Consider the following 17,840-nt stretch of genomic DNA (forward strand, 5'->3'; position numbering starts at 1 on the left):
GATTTAAATGAATTCTTTTCAAACTGAATTAACAGAACTGAGAGACCAATACTCGACAATCAGGGAATTGTAAACCCTACACAACATGTTCATTTTAAGCATGACGTGATACCACGTGGCTTTCCGACCACACCCTCGGCTTACAGGCGAATTCGCTACTGCTCGGAGAGCGCCTGAACGGAGTCTTACGTTATTTCGAGAGACGGCGCTCGCATCTCGCTCGCGGTCGACGCCATGCAAGTCGTGTGAGCTCCGACATAACGGCAAACTATCGCTGTGAACAAATGTGTGAAAACCGGGCGGACTTGAATTCGTAAAGGACGTTTTGATCTGCCCGATGGAAAGACGACACAAGTGCAATGTTGATAACACGGATACCTCTCGATTTTTTTCAAAATAGGATAATACATTAAATTCGTTTTTTGGCGGACCTAATTGTCTACAGGTAAATATTTTATATTTCTTCTTAAAGGGGGCTTCGTATCGCATCCAAATATGCAAGTTCATGGGAATCCAAAGACTTCCTAAGAGTGATATCTCGGTCTCCAATCAAAGACAGAATTATATTATTCGTCCGTGATTTCGCTCAAGCCGAACTGATCGTGATGATTACTTTCGCAGTTGTTCAGGCAGGTAACAGGGGTAACAGCGTCTTATGTAATCACCCGCCAACCCTTCCATTTGCCTGATTAACTGCGAATACGACAACCCAAATTAGTTATGCATGAGCGATATCGCGTACGAATGAGTTTTGTTTTTGTTCGGACACCGTGGGTATCTTTACTTATGGCATTTCATGGTAGTTTCTTGATCGTGGCAGCTCTTTTTAAGACGCTATTTGCAAATCTCTGTTGATTGTAACGATGTTTTCCAAAGGGGTCGCCCGTAGCCCCCAATTCTCCTCCTCTGTCACGCCTATGACTGGGAAAAAATATAGCCACTGCATATTTTATGTGACCTTTACTGTCTCCAACACAATGCAGTGATTAAGAAGTCTCTGCCAATGGCAGTTACAAAAATCTGTAGGCCTATGTATTTTCTATCGGAATTTCCTATATTGATATATTTAAGAAAACTTAATCGATCCTAGATGTTTGTTTTATGAAATAAACTGTGAAGTTTTAAATTATACATTACAACCCTCATAATCTTTATATAGAATCTGTTGTTGAACTTTTATTTATATAGAATTTTTATACGACGATGTTGTGTGAATCATTCTTTCATAGATTTTACAAATGTTTCTAAATACATTATTCATCTAGACGTGTTCGCAAGTGACCCGAGGACATATTTTTTTCTGACAAAGTTCAGCATGAAGCATCAAAGCAGATCAACATTCAGTTTTTTACTTTTCTCCAAAAATGAATCATACCAAAATTCCAATATTGTTTAGACATTTTATAATTCCAAAATCAATTCCTTTATGATATTTAAAAAAGCCTTGAGCTATATCGGTCGCGTGTAGTTGATCTTCCAGAATGTTTCGTTTTCCAAAAATTACCTCAGTTTGAAATATTTCAATAAAATAATTCCTAAAATTAGATAGTTAAAGGTGTGTTTTTCTAATGTAGGCTGACTATCATTCGGTGCGATGCGAAATTCGTTCGGTATATTTACCAGAAAGAAGGTCAGCCGCAACAAATAAATCTATGTTTTTGGTCTATTCTGGAGAAAAAAACAGTGTAAAATATTTTGCACGGGAAGGAAAACATTACGTTATTCTTTCCTTCCTTTCGCATTTAAAGAATTCAGGCTGAGCCCAAAATACGGTCTATTGTCTTTGAACAAAGCCCGCTCGCACCAGGCCTAAATTCCCGGTCCATTGTCTTTGAACAAAGCCCGCTCGCACCAGGCCTAAATTCCCATTGTTCTGCTGTCTGATCGCAATGAGTAATTTGTATTGATTTGAAAACCAAATTGACCTATATTTACAAAGTATTCCCATTTGTATCTTCTTTTCCCTCTTGTCTTTGTTTATGTGTCATTTACCTTTTACGCAATTTTTTTTAATATTTCGTCAGAATTTTGAGTCTTATTGACCCACAATCGACTAGCCTCGTCATTGGTAACGGTTCCTTAGTGATACTAGCACCGTTTATAGCGTATATTATTTGGCATCTTCCGGTCGGTCTTTTGCGGTTTTCGAGAGGCAGCAACTTGGAAGCTCGATTGAAACATCTAGCCCCTCTCGTTTCTGAATTACCCCGACAACAAATGTCATGTTTGGAAAATCAAGCACCTGTAATTTCTATAATGATGACAAGATGTTTGGCTGTTGCGGCGGGAAACTGGCTAACAACATCAAACACGCGATGCACTAGCGCTAAACATCTTCTGTATGAAAAACTGTTAGGTGGTGTCAGCGATGGGGGGGGGGGGGGGGGGGGTGGAGGGTAGAATAGTGCATACTTTGACCCGGCGCAATGCTTCCGTGATGGCCTCTTTGATATTTCTTTTAGATCGAGTTATAACTCAAATGATTTTGATTCAGGCTGATGACTATGTCGAGTGTTTTGGATCATGATTTGATTTATCACCCATTTCCTGTACTTGATGCGGGTGTCAGAATACATGTTCTAATGGAGTAAACCGGTAGCACCTTTGATAATATTTAACCCTGATGACAATATTGATTAGTAAACATGAATCATTTGAATTTGATAAAACTTTAAAATTATAATGCCAAAGGGTATGACAGCTAGATCACAAAGGCTGGGGCTGACGGAAATTCTCAGGGAGAAATTATTCATGAAGATCTCTATCTCGGTGAAGCACTGCCGCATTACTTCGTGTTTAGGGGATGCTCTCAACTACCAGATGCAATCGTATTCAATTTGATATTAACAAATAGCTCATTTTTTAAAGAGAGTCATGCAGATGATTTCACACATCCCTGCAGGAGGATTTCACATATCCCTGCAGGAGGATTTCCCATATCCCTGCAGGAGGAGCCTGTAGTACGACGAGTGGGCATGGCAGTCTATCGTTTAAGGTGATTTACGCGGAATGCGAGAATACCAATTGGCTGGGGTGCTCTATGTACAGTCTTGTCACGCAAAACAGGACAGACAGTTAACAGTATTTACAGAACTCTGAAGGTCTAATTCCATTAGAGCAGACAGGTCAAATACTCCATGTGTACCCAGCGGTGCCTGCAAACAAAGTGCGCGCGCGGTTTCGCCGGGGCGACAACTCATCAATCAAAATTAATCGAACGCACGCGGTTTCCGCGGTCGCCGATAGTTCCCGCTAAAATGGCGGAAAACGAAGTTTTGATCGCCAAATCGGGCCATTTACAAACGTTTCGTCACCACGAATTAAGAATGCGCTGCATCTAAGATAGTTCAATAGATTGGCAAACTCACTTAACTTGTTGAATGACTCTTCACGATAAACTGACGTTGATCAGCTAAATAAACAATGATTGCTCCGTCATTTTCTCTGATAAATAGCAATGCGGAATGCCAAGTAGAATCTTTGCCATCAAAAAAAACAAATATCTGCTTATTTGGGAAGTCTCATTCTCCGCGACAAAAGACGGATTGCAAGTACGCATGCGACAGAAATGGTCCCAGTTAATGAAACCGTAGCAACAGCTGGAAGACGAGGCGCTGATCGGTGTGAAGGTCAGTGCTTCTGTCAAGCCATATACGGCGTACAGTTTATTATTTCCGTAACATTTTGTCACGATCTACATTACCTTCCTGGCCACTTGGCCGTCTTATCTATTTACCCATCAGTCACCTGTCCGGAAGTTCCCGGCGGGGCAGAAAGTGAGGTTGTTAAAGAACACATTCAATGCCCAAATCGATGACTGTCCCATTAGTGTATCGAGCAGGAGGTTGGGGACAGTGCATTCATTACGTGTATTTACCTTGCCAGTTTATGCATATCGACCACCATGAAAACTGTGTTTTTGGGCGTGGATCATTTTGCCCCCTGCCTTGCAGTTAAAAGAATTCAGCCCTCGCTCTATTATCTTTGAACAATGCCCGTTTGCACCTTTAGGCCTAAATTCCCATTGTTCTACAGTCTTATCAACAAAATTATCACGGTATATCTTGATGATAAACATCGACCCCCACGAGGCAGTGTCCCAGGGGGTCGATAAGCCAAAAACGCCAAGGCTAAATAAAGGTAATGATTAAAATTCCTGACGCACCTTACGGTCGGAGGAAATGACATCACTATCAGCTGCAAATTTTCTTGCCGAATTTCCGACATTTCATTTCGAGGGTGTGCATTCCGCAAGTTATATTTCGTTTCGTTTCGTTTCGATGATTTTATTTTGTTCCAGTGATTACATTCCGAGTTATTTCTGGACCCTAAGCTTATTTTTTTAACGCCTTCTTGGTAATCTTAGCATGCAGTGTGTCATTCTTATCACGCTCTCACCTCCTTGGAAAGAAGCCTCCGATAGCAAACAAAAATGGCGCGATAAATGACATTTCTCATTCCGCGGTATAATCTAGCGTGCGGTGTTTCACATGAAGTTTGTTCTCACCTTCTTTGAATGGTTCTTTCGATTGCAAATGCATGTTCCGTGCGTACCTGTCTGGAACGCGCCCCGGCCTCGCAATCGATTGGTTTAATGGGTAATTCTTGTCCCGCGTAATCACTCGACAAAGAGATATTATCCGGGTGGTGTGGGATCAGGAGTTCTTCATCAATTTCAAGAATCGATAAATATCCTATCGGGTCCTAGTAAGCCAAGATAATTGTACGGGTACGTACAGGTATTTGATTATAACTTCGATGCAAGTTGTCGGTTTCGAGGACCGAAAGATAAATTCTGCGAAAGCGGTAAAACTGCGGCGGTGAACTGGTGTAGTGGAGTCATACCGGAATTTCAGGGAAATACAAATAGAGAGTTTTTGCGAAACACCCAAAACGCAAACACGAACGCCTGCAAATCATGCTAACATCGCCCATCGAAACAGATTCGCATGGGGCTCCGCATCACTAATTGACCAATCAGCGTAGATCGCATAGAAAAGTAGTACTTTAAGTAATCAATGCGTGGTCTCACTGTCCAGTAGGGGTGCTATCTGTGCAATCAGAATGTAGTTTCTCTGATATCATGAATTAAAGTTGTTTCTGGCGAACATTCTGATGAACCTCTGAGCCTCATATGTTCACCGGCGTGGATTTGGGGATCGAATTAACCCGCTGAGCCGTGAAACGTGTTGGACGCGTGCAATTAAGACAAAAACGACCCCAAAAACTTCAGACCCCCAAACCCTGAAATTATCATGCTCATGACCTGTCAAAAATTATATGGATCTCTGTCCTGGGTGAGGACTTTCTGCCCTGCAAATATTAGGTTCGAGTGAGATATTGGGAAAAACTTATGGCGGTTGATGTCTAAAGGAAAATGGCTTAAAATCTATTAGTGGTGTGTAGCCATGGTAGTCGGTAGGCCTAAACTGGCAAGGGCAAATGAACGTGACAGACTTCGTACTTGGTCGTTCGTACGGCGGATGGCGAAACTGCTTTTGAGTTCTGGAGCCAAGGGGTTACGACGACGACGCGAACGAGGATGACGCACATCGTCGTTCGCAGCTCTTCGTACAGTTTGCGAATCCTTTCACGTTGATAAACATGGCCAAGTGAGAAATCAAATTCGCCTCACGATTCGGCCACGTTGTGACGCCGAATCTCGTTTGTCCTTGAGGAGGAGGCGATCTACAAGATATGAATTGTTTGCTGAGCGAAATGGAGTAGATAACAGACGATAAGAGGACTAATTAGAGCCAGCGATGTTTGATCAAGGGAGAAAAAACATTATCGCTGGCGAACCCTAGGCCGAAGATCCTCGATGTAGCGATCGTAGCCCGATCAAGCTATCACACACCGATTGCGCCCTGTAATTCTGTTAAGTTCTGTGGCACAGTGGCAGACTTTTGTTCGGAAGGTCGTGGGTTCGAGGCTCAGCCAGTGCCACTCGCATGAAAAAGCCACGTGCAGGGCAGTGGGTTGCTTGGTTTCTGGAATAGGCTGGGGAATGAATGTATCGAATGTTCAGTATAAAGCGCTTAGCCTAAGAGCTTATATCTCATTTCAATAGCTTATCATATCCGGCGCAGATTGATCATCGCCAAACAGCTCGATAGACCAGGGCCGTATGTAAAAACCTTTTGCACAAAAATCGCATCTTTGCATGTTCCTGACGATTTCAGTAACGTTTTCTCGATTGCTCGGTACAGGCGATCAAAAGGAATAGCTTGATTGGCCTTCCACCTGTCGATCGAGGGGAGTAGCTTGATCGCCCTACCACCTGTCGATCAAGAGGAATAGCTTGATTGGCCTACCACCTGTCGACCGAGGGGAATAGCTTGATCGCCCTACCGCCCGTCGCTCGCAGGAATAGCTGGATCGCCCTACCGCCCGTCGCTCGCAGGAATAGCTTGATCGCCCTACCGTCCGTCGCTCGCAGGAATAGCTTGATCGCCCTACCGCCCGTCGCTCGCAGGAATAGCTTGATCGCCCTACCGCCAGTCGCTCGCAGGAATAGCTTGATCGCCCTACCGGCCGTCGCTCGCAGGAATAGCTTGATCGCCCTACCGCCCGTCGCTCGCAGGAATAGCTCGATCAGCCTCCTATCGGGCGATGAAGGATTCTGCCTGACTGGTAACCACTGATGTTTGACAACAAAAGAAAAACAATCTCGCTGGTGAAGTCAGAGAGATTCTTTTCTGTTTTGGGGGAATAATCACGTTTTGGAAAGTAGCCATGGTAATAACAACCGATGGGAACGAATCGGAAGGAACAGATGGCAAATATGTAGAATCAATATTCTGCGGGTATCTGACATGATGAGGATTTTTAATCCATGTCAATCACTCTGATCGTAGTAATAAAACAATACCATGGTTTTGCTCCCAACTCTGGTTACAGTTGTCGAGGAGAAGCATTACTCGCTGGTCTGGTGTTTTTCATATCGTTCTGGCCAAAGGTTCTCAGTTAAACTCAGGAATGTGACCATCACAGTATCACTGGTATGATACTTGCTCCACTTTGATGGTCAGTTATAGGGCCTTTGAGAGTTGATGTTATCACGATTTTCCCTGATAACCCTCTGATAAGACCGCAGAACAATGAGAATTCAGGGCAAGGAGACCGTGTGTTGGGCTAGGCCTGAATTCTTTGAACTGCGAGGTAAGGGGTAAAAAACGCAATGGCAATGTTTTATTTGACGCCCTGTATACATGATATAAGGTTATGAGTGTAACATAGTCGAAAGTCTTTTCACTTGTGCACTGCCCTATTGTCCTGGTATGCCGATCTTTTGTGAGAGCATTTTTATCAAAGCCGCGAACAATGGAAAGTGAGACAACGTAATACTCTCAATCTAAATGGGAACAATGGGGTTCTTCCACTTAGGGCAAGCCTATTGTTGGGGTCATTGATTAGGAATATGACAGAGCTCCATAACACGACAATCGGGTTTTTTTCACTTTCCCCACATCTCACTCTGACCCTTATTCAGTGTAGGCTGATCCTTTGTGTTTCTGTTCTAATCGAATTCGTGGACAATAGGGCGTACCCTCAATGGAAAGACTCCATTGTCCGCTAGTTTTTAGGTCTTCGCCTCTCACGGCATAGCAATGGTTATAAAGCAGAATTTGTTGAAATTGCTGAATTGTAGAATCGGTGGAAACTGCGGCATCTTCGGAAATTGGACCGCGAAATAGTCTACGATAGTAAGAGAATGTCCATATTAAATATACAAGTAAACAAACAAATATTTATAACATTCGCTACATTTTGACTTCCCGATGAGGAAATGTTCTGACAGAAAAAAATACAGACCATTTGTGTTTTTTTTCAGAATGCTTAATATATATCGCGGTTGAAACTATTTGATACTTATGGAGATGTAAATATTTATTACATAGATGTATTCAATATCGATAAATTCGTACTGTTTTTAGACGGTTTCTGCCCCGTTTCGCCAGATTCCGTCATTTCAGCAATTTCTGCTGAGCCGCCCTGGTCTCCTCCACATACCTCATTATTCGTCTTAATGTAGCAGCCACCGACCCACTCCGGGGGGATGTTGATGCTGACTTGTTCCGGCTTTAGATCAATAAAGATGTCTGATGTATTTATTTGCAGGCAGATGATTTTGTAAGCGGAATGAGAAAGGGCGAGGCAATGGGCGAGTGATTCGATCTGTCTTGGCAGAGCAGCCCTATCTGGGGTATTGTGTTCACCAAGGCAAGTCAGTCGCCGCAGCCCCACCACGCTAACATCATATGCTTGCTTATTTACGTGTAATTGATCTGGTGGTCTCTCACTTCTCAGCGTTCGACGACGGCATCAAGTTCTTAAGGATAGCATCCCGCGAAGTTACTATTTATAGCTCACAAGGTCATTTGAATAAGATATTCATGACGTTTTAGTCACGTGACAGTCGGACATCGACACTTATTTCTACGCATTTGAGCTTATTTCAAACTCAATTTATCTTTGAGCCTGCATTGTTTTTAGCATGAATGATACCATAGAGTCAGAGAGAGAAATATTCAGAACAATTATGTAGTATTTCCAACACTCGGACATGTGCCAGATTGAATCTAACTGCCCTAGTTAGAAAGCCTGAATCCATTACGAAACCGCATGTTTGTCCGACATTGCCTGTAATTCAGCGTTAGGGAAATAGAGGGCAGCAGCTGCAGTGACGTCATCTTCGCGGAATGCTATTAGAACTGATTGCCAATTTCGAGGTTGGGAGTCTGTTCTTTGTTTTCCAGCAAACAGCCGTCCATTCTCTTCCTTTAAAAGGAGTGTTAATTGCTTCCAGTCAGACTGGTGGTGCCTACGATCAACCCCTTGCTTTATACTTTCAAGTTGCCTGAAACTGCTACGTGACAGGCGTATGTCGATCTGTGACCTGCTTTGAATATAAGACCTTTGGTGAACAGACACGAAAATACTATTGTGCATGAAAAGTAATATTTGAGATATGATATTCGCCTACGCTATATTGGAGTAACCCCGACAACTTTTGACCTGCTCTGTTGAACGTGTTACATATAAGCTCTTCAGTTAAAAGACACCAACAAATGAATAGTGCATGAACATGTATATGATATTTGATATTTGCCGAAGAGTTGATTGAGTTACAGACATCAGAACACGACATTTTCTTGATTTCATTTTATTTTTTCCTTCGTTTGAGAACTTCGAGTAAAGGCCATTAGTGACACTAATTACATGTCTTACTCGACTTTTATTACCTATCATACAGCTGAAAATCAAGTCAGTCGTACGACTTCATAAATTATTTTTCAAGAATACAAATGTCACAGATTTTGTTTTATTTGGCTCGCACTCTTTCTGTTATAAAAAAATGTCCGCGGATATTGCAGGCAGGGCGAGGCTTCAGGTCCACCCACCAAGTAATTGATACTAAACTCGACCAAAGGAGCAATGACCTTCTTTCGCCGTCATGGCGTGAGACGCATCCGTTCTCCTCCTTGCACTCTGATACATGCCCCAAACGACTCTACCTGTCAATTAAACTATGACAACTCATAATGTCGCTACATGCAGTAAAGTGTTTTTAAGATAGACCTGGCCAATAGTACTTGGCTGACCTCTTGTCAAACTGTAATAATGTGACCACAAATAGTTATGTTATTGTTACACAACCCTGTGCAGCCGGTGTCATAGTTGACTGGATTAAGAGTTGATACTGTGAAAGAACATTAGGATAATGTTGTTTTGTGCAACACCACAATGCTGAACAAGTAGCAATTGCGGTCACCCTGTCACAGGTTTGACCTTACATCAGCCTCGTGACTGGATGACCTTAAAGCCACGTCAATAGCAAAGGTCAGGTCACTCTGGTGGTTGTTTCCATGACTATGACACACGGCGCTGCCCTAGCGGCATGCCACCATAGTGGTAAGAAAGCTGTCGGCATTTACCTCTTAAGCGAACACAATTTATCTTAATGGCGGCGTTATTCTCAGACCAGCCATTCTTAAGAAGGTCGACCGGACACAGACCACAGTCATCGGTCTTCGATATCCTGTTATGCCTTTTATAGGTTTATAGGAAAAAGCAACAGTTGATACGTGCCTCCAGCCATACCAAGTCGACCACCCTGTTAAGTGTAAATAATGCTTAATATCGTATCGGCTTTCACGTGAGCCCCCCCCCCCGCAAAGGAGCATTTTCTGTCGCTGCGACCTGCGATAATTGTAATTATCGCCAAAAACCAATTATAGAAGGATAATATCTTCTGTGGGTAACTCGGTCACCGCTGATTTTGATATTTATGGGCAGGTCGCAGCCACCTGTGATGATCACCGCAAACGAGAGATAATGTCTCCTGCAATAATTATCGCAGATCGCTGCAATAAAACATCTCGTTTGTTGTTTGGCTACAGCAAGTTTGTGAGTAAAGTCTTGCAAGCCGGTCATAATACGTAGTCACACACTTCTTATGGACCTGTCTACTCCACATGATGGTAAAAATGCCGATAATGTCTTTTGTTATTCGGTAGAGTGTGTTTTTACATGTTTTACCTCATCTAATGGAATGAATCGCCAGTTGCAAGAACGAATTCATCGAAACGATACGAAACAAAATCGACGATAAAGTAACCTGGAAAATGGATTCCCCGAAATAAAGTAGTCGCGTCGAAACAGCAATCCATTAATGCTTCTACTGAAATGACAGTCTTTTTTATTTGCTGAGTGCATTGACATTTTAGTTTGCACATGTCACATGAGCATGAGAGATCATTGCAATATCGCAGTCTGCGGACGAGGTTGATTGTCGAGGTTGATTAGCCAACAGGGGTGCGACATTTTGCCCAAACAGCATCTGCACACCTGCGCGTACTGTTGAACCTGATCACAGAGGTTGCACACCGGAAGTTGGGGAGCGCATTGACCCCTGGGAATGGAGGTTGCAGACAAGTGTGCTACTTTGAGCGCCGTCTGGCGAGGCCATGGATTTTTGTAGACGTCTGTGGGATGTGGAATGGATGTCCGGCACATTCACAATAGATTGCGAAAGCTTCCTTCCCGTTCGTAGGAACCTGGTAAAGGTGGATAACAGGTGGTATCAACTATCGGTCTCCATTTCCTCTATGTCAATAAATCTTTCGGTAAAGGCTATGGGCTTACAGTAAAGTCGATTGTTCGTCACAATCTCTGCGCAGCTGAGACAAATTCCGATAGACCATTTACAATGTTTTCCCGGTGTCGCGGACGAAAACGTCTCCCCGGAAAAGGTGTCCGAGAGAGATTAAAAGCGCATATTAGAATACTTTGTTCTCCTGACATTAGAGAGATTAAAAGCGCATATTAGAATACTTTGTTCTCCTGACATTCTATCCTAGTACATGTACAGTTAAACTTTACTTCTGTGTAGCACTCTTAAAGCACCCTCCACATTTAGTCGAGACCTACTCTACTATTCACACGTGATGAATAGCTATGGAAACTGATGACGAATACGATCTTACAATTGTTCAGACCACAGAGTATATCCCAAAGAGTCGGAAGTAAGGCAGACTATGACAGAAGGGGGATCTAACGGTCCATATTCCTGCTTTTAGATATATATGACATTTGCCAATCATAGATGGGACATCAAGCTCGGCATCCAATCAAGTTTTATCAAATTTTAACCATCCAATCCTGAGATACAGCAAATTCAATGTTTTGTTTCTATGTTATACTGACAGTGAGGTATCAATTTCTGTTCTAAAGCGCCTCAAAGTAAACCGTCATTGAAATGTCATTTTGACTGTTGTTCGATACTTCCGTCAATATAATTATGTTGCTTTATACACTGTTAACAGGGATACATACAACCAAGGTGTTTTAGAGTGTCAAACCTACATTATTCTGACTTTCCCGATAACCTCGCCATGAGCGTATGTGATTATTGATCACCATCTACGGGTATCGATCACCAGTGGCATATTACCGATCTATCAAAGTGTTCAATCATCACGACGACATTATCCCTCCTTTACGTGGCAACTTCAATTACCCCAACTTGACAATGGGACGCTGGTCCTCAGAATAGTGGTATTGTCAACACAGTCTCTACTGCCGGATGCCATAATAAGAGGCCCATCAGTCAATGACGCGGACATGGTAAGTATCGTCCTGGTGACGAAGAACGTCAAGGGTTAGAGAAGTGCAAATGGTTTTACATGAAAACTTTTCGTACCGATCGCTGGAGTCACTATACGAGCCGCGGGATCACTGACTAGCAGTCAAGAGGTCCCTAGTGCGATCCCCACTGCCGGTGTGAGACTTAAGGCATGTATCTTTGCGTTACATGCCTTGCTCCAACCAGGGTTTTTAATGGATACCAGTCGGAAATGTTCAGGTTGTAGCGCTGATTGAGCAGCTCATCTGAGATCGGTTGAACGGTTTCAGCATAGACTGGTAAATAAATAGAATTCACTTTGAAAATGATGTACATTATAAAGCTATATAAGAACGTGCATTTATTTATTCATTTACGACGAGGAGTTTGCTTGGAGACAATGCCGCTGCTTGGAGACTGCCGTATTACTCCTCACACAGAAGACATGGGTTAGCCCTCGGAATATTTCGATGATTTCATTGATTTCGCCTTTTCATTTCGTTTCATTCCGGGTTCAATCAATAACCAACGAAGTGGTGTGATGCGGGTCGCATCCGGTGCAGTCATTTACTAATTGTAGCAACGAAACGGGAGACAATGAGAAGTAGGTGTGATATCCGGTCAAGACGAACTTTGCCGGAAGTATGGTCACACTGAAAAGGTACTCGCGTTGCATCCGGCATATCCGGGTGTTGCATGCCCGAGACATCTTACAGTGAGATATTTCTCCATCTCGTTTCTGGCGCGGCGAGGTCAACAAATGTTATAAAACTTCTTCATTCTCTCAGAGCGAATATCCATTGCTTCCTTTATTTTGTTTTATCTAGTCGCGGACAATATCCAGTTATTGCACCCTTAACTCTATCATATATTTTTGCTAAAAGCGGCTGGCTTGATCTAATGGTGTGCGGAGGGCCTGCCTTTGACAATCTTGCCATTACTCAGCCAGCGATGTCAATAACATGCGAACGACGATTGTTGATAAACGACAAAATCATAGCGGGTTATCCAGCGTACTGTCTAGACAATCCTGGCTATATTCTGTACTTTTTGTTTCATGTATTATATAGATAATCCAAAAACTCAGTGACCATCCGTTTGATATGATAGTCGCCTTTAGACTTTATCTAGACAACAGTGGAACCCCGATAACACGACAACTCATGGCACCGAGGCTTTTCAAATGTTCAAAGCCAAAAAATTGGGGGGAGGGGGCTGATGATGTTTCTTCATTTGGAGCAGAAAAAAAACAAGTGAAAAAAATATTTGGACTTAGAAATTTGTTCATCATTCAGAGTTGATTTTTTTTCATAAGTTTAAAATTCTGTTACCGGGGCGCATTCGCAGGCACTTCGTCAAGGTTGCCATTAATTCATCAGAGTTATGCCAGAGGGGCTGCGAGAAAACGGCTGTGACGTGGCGCAACGGATACAGGATCGAAAATATCGGGGAATGAATTAGGTGAAATACAGTAGTGCCATACGAATACCTATATAATTGGCAACTAATTGCAAAGTCAATAGTAGCCGACTGAACTCACAAGTTGCAAAGGTTGACATTAACTATAGCCTTTGGCAAAAATAAATGTCAACTTCATTTCAAGATATCATTCTGATATTAGAAGATCGTTGCTTGCTACATTAGACTTTGAAGATACTTCGCTGGAGTCTGTTGACGATTTGAGGGGTCTGTAATTTATAATACTCCATTGTTGGAACTTTTCCCGTGTTTCCAATTGCTGCGCATTTTATATGATACCATGTCATGCTGAAACCTCATATAATAACGCATGGGTTCCAAAATTAGATTTATCAAAACACAAACTTTGAATTACACACACCTCAGTTGTTTGTTCTCGAGGGCGGATAATAAGGACGTGGCATTTACTTCTGAAGCCGACTATCGCCTGCTCGTCTTCAAATGCCAAGATGGATGAGCTTCTCAGAGATGGCTATGTGTCTTCCTTACTGTGATAGCGGCGTTGTCGCGGAGGACTTGGCCATATTCTCATCCGTCACCAGCTTGTTTGGTGAGATTTCAGACATGATGACAAGTTGATATAGAATATTCTTAGCACAAAGTGTATAGTCTTTTGGATGTTTTTCTAAAATCGAATATTACGTCATTTTGACTCTTACTTCGAAGTTAAAAGAATTCAGGCCTAGTCCAATACGCGGTAACAAAGCCCGCGCCTAGGCCTAATTCCCATTGTTCTACTGTCTTATCTAAGCGTTATCAGAGCGAATCTTGCTAACATCGACCCATCGAAACAGCTTTCATGGCGGTCGATAGGCCGAAACCGACCAAGGCTAATAAACGTAGTAGTTTTCTTCGCATATAATCCCCAAGCATGGTTTCGTCATTCCCATTGCATTGATCGTCTACTCAACGAAGATACCTTTACACGTCACCATGGCACACTGAGTCAAGTGGGTGCAATTCGTTGGAAGGGGATTATATATCGAATCCTGCACGACATTAACAAGTAACATAAAACTAACGGTAAACATAGGTAAGAGCTGTATCAATATTAGGCGAAACAATTCCTTTCCCCGGTAGGTGCAGTATACATATCCCTATACCTGCAGATCATTCCGTGCCTACCTGTCCACCGGAGCAGACATTCTATTAATAAACCGAGCTCAGTTGATCACAGCGCACCAAGCGGTGCAGGAAAACAATACAAACTGCAAGCGCCGATCGCGATGATCGCGTCGGAGATTGAATTTGGCTTCAGGCGGATATCATAGAAGGGTGACGACATGTGACACCCCTGCCCTCACAATCCAAGAGAAACATTCACCTTATCCACACCTGCAGCCATAACTAATTTGCTCTCAGTTTTCCAAGGCGTTTTTCCAGCCGCGTGTTATCCTGCCTCAGCTATGACACTCAATAGACGACGGCAATATGTTTTATCACAGGAATCTGGACGCAATTACATTAATTTGCGGAATGACCGCATGCTGGAAAAAAATGTAGAAATAAGGCAACATCAAAGCAATGCATTTGAGAGATAATAAGGCGGCAGTGGGTGTCGCCTGCCTGGCGCGGTCAGAACAGCACACGCCTGTCTCTGTCAGTGCACTGGGTGGGATAAGCTATAAACAGCCTTCAAATCTAGGTCAACGTGACCAGGACGTCGCACTTGGTGTCAGCAACTTCTGTCGGGTAAGTGAGATCACGGCCACTGTCAATAGAATAGCAAAATGAACAGCAGACCAAAAGCTTGGCATTCCTTTCCTTAGGATTCTCAGTTTTCTCGATACCTTAAAGTCTTCTCACTTTAATTACATATGCCATAATGATTTACAACCAGGAGATTGACATACCTAAACGTTATTATCAGAATCCTGTTTTAGTCGTATCATATTTTAATAGGTTTTCCGATCAGTTTAGAGGTTTCAAAGAAACGCATAATTACTTCCACCGACAACGTATGATGGTATATTTATTGTCTGAATGGCGGATATAAGATTGGGCGGTAACGAAGCTAAAGCAAGGAAGACAGCACAAAGCTGATATCTCTTGACTTTGCATTCTTTGTCATCGTCTGCTTTGGCTATCCGTGTTTTGTTCTGTCTTTGTCTTTGTTTTCCTATGCCTCTGCTTCGCTTTAATTGTCTTTATTTGCGCTAATAATGCCCATACTAATCAGCTACAAAGAGCTCTAATACCCTCTATCACTGACATCAAGATTCTGTTATTGAAAGATCAAACAGATGCCACGTGGACTAGTAGTTAGTGCCGTGTGCACATGAGCTTGGCATTACTGATTCCAGGGCCATATTTTGCCAACAATGAAAAGCCTGTCGTCAATGTTTCGCCAGAATTTAACATTTTCTTCAAAGGCTTTAATTTGAAGTATGAAAAAGTTATACGTTTGACGATTCGCCACTCCGAACAGAAAAATAAGGGACCGGTTCGGAAGATGAAGCTACACCAGGTCGCCGATAGATGTCTCTTCTATCTAATACATTATTTTTTCTGCCCCTTTCTGCCCCTCGCAGTTAAAAGAAAGAATTCAGGTCTAGCCCAATACACGGTCCATTGTCTTTGAACAAAGCCCGCTCGCACCAGGCCTAAATTCCCATTGTTCTGCTGTCTTATCTAAGGGTTATCAGGGCAAATCTTGATAACATCGACCCCCACGAACAGCTTTCATGGCGGTCGATAGGCCTCCACCGACCAGGGCGATAAACGGAATGTAAGTCACGCATGTACGAGGAATCCTTCCGTCACCCATTTTCTCCGCTTATATCGACGTATGAACTTATCCCTGAGCATTAATCAGGCTGACAATTTATTATTAATTGGTGAAATATTTCCGGCTAATTTCAGAGGAAATACATTAATTTTGCGAACAAAATCGGAAACAGACAAATCGATTTCTGTCAATTTATATATAACATCCTCTGGCTGATATTATAGTGTTGCTCTAAAGGTTCTAACGCTGAGTGTCTTCTGCCAGACATAACTGTTAGCAGATGTAGTGGAGTCGAAGTAACGTTCAAGTGAAATCTATCAATTGTAGGGTAAGGGGCAAGATAACGTTATGGTAGCATGGGCATCTTAACCGACATCAAACCTGTATTGACGCCCGTGACAGTAGATTATGCTTGTGATGCTTCAGGCGATAATCGTTCATTATTTTCTACTTTCGGAAGCAATTTCGCTTTCTGACGGAAGTCAGAACATGGAGATTTCAGATATGAAAGGAACACACATATTGAACACTTATACACTGTGTACAGGCTGACCCAGAAAATGCAACCAATGAAAATGATGCCGATATATATCATGTCCATTCAGGATTCAGCCCTGGGTTTCGTGAACATTATATGCCTTGTCAGTGCGAGACCTATAGGAGTATTACTCCCCCTGGATAGGGTGCTAGTCTATCACAGGTTTACTTCCAAGGCAAGCCTGGTACCCATTTACTCCCAGGTGGAGAGAAGCAAGTGGCAATTTAGTTATAAGCAATAGCGTAAGACACACTTCACGGGGTGTTTTGGTAAGCTATCCTAAAAAGCCATGATAGTACATGTACCTTCAATAAAAACAAAACACAGTGTTCCTCTGTCAAGTAATATTGTCTAAGACCTGTACTTTTATTCTTGTGTAAGAGTTATTTGATGAATTGACACTGAAAGGTAGAAATGCCCCAAGGAACAAATCTGAAACTTCCGCCCCACGGGGACGAAGTATTGGTCTACCGCCCCACTCGCTCGTCACGTCTGCTGAACCGTGCTGAATATGTACCGGCTACCGCTCTCTCCATTCCAATTGTACTTTGGTGGCTCAGTGGTCTGAGGCGCTGACCCGATTGGTTATTCTTTTTGCGCTGGTTCGAATCCCACCAGACCCCGACTACGTGAAATCAAGCAACTTCAAAGTGTCAATACACGATTCTGATAAGACCGCCCAGGGATTTTATTATTGATTCCAAACATACATATGAAGTTCAGTTAGTACATGTTCATAGTTTATAAGCAATAGCGAAAGACATACTTGACGGGGTGTTTAGGTAAGCTATCTTAAAAAGCAAGACACTTCTACTTCGATGACAAATGGCATACATTGTCTTTTCATATTGGTGTACACGACTTTATATTGAATGCGTCGGAGTTTTTTTACCTAATAAGAAAATTTCAGATTTCATGTTAAGTTGATTAAATGTCAAATAAAGAACGACAGAAATCCTCCCCGAAGC

At 42.6% G+C, this 17,840-nt stretch overlaps 1 protein-coding gene across 1 annotated transcript in view; it reads left to right on the forward strand.

Moving 5' to 3' along the window:
- The first annotated feature begins 279 nt into the window (after positions 1-279).
- LOC135489878 (beta-2 adrenergic receptor-like) overlaps positions 280-17,840 on the forward strand; it is a 43,700-nt gene continuing 26,139 nt past the window's right edge. Inside the window, exon 1 of the mRNA XM_064775487.1 lies at positions 280-445. The gene's annotated coding sequence lies outside the window, so the exon portion shown is untranslated. The remainder of the gene's footprint in view (positions 446-17,840) is intronic.

Source organism: Lineus longissimus, chromosome 6 (genome assembly GCF_910592395.1).
Source record: "Lineus longissimus chromosome 6, tnLinLong1.2, whole genome shotgun sequence".
NCBI classification, from domain to species: Eukaryota; Metazoa; Nemertea; class Pilidiophora; order Heteronemertea; family Lineidae; genus Lineus; species Lineus longissimus.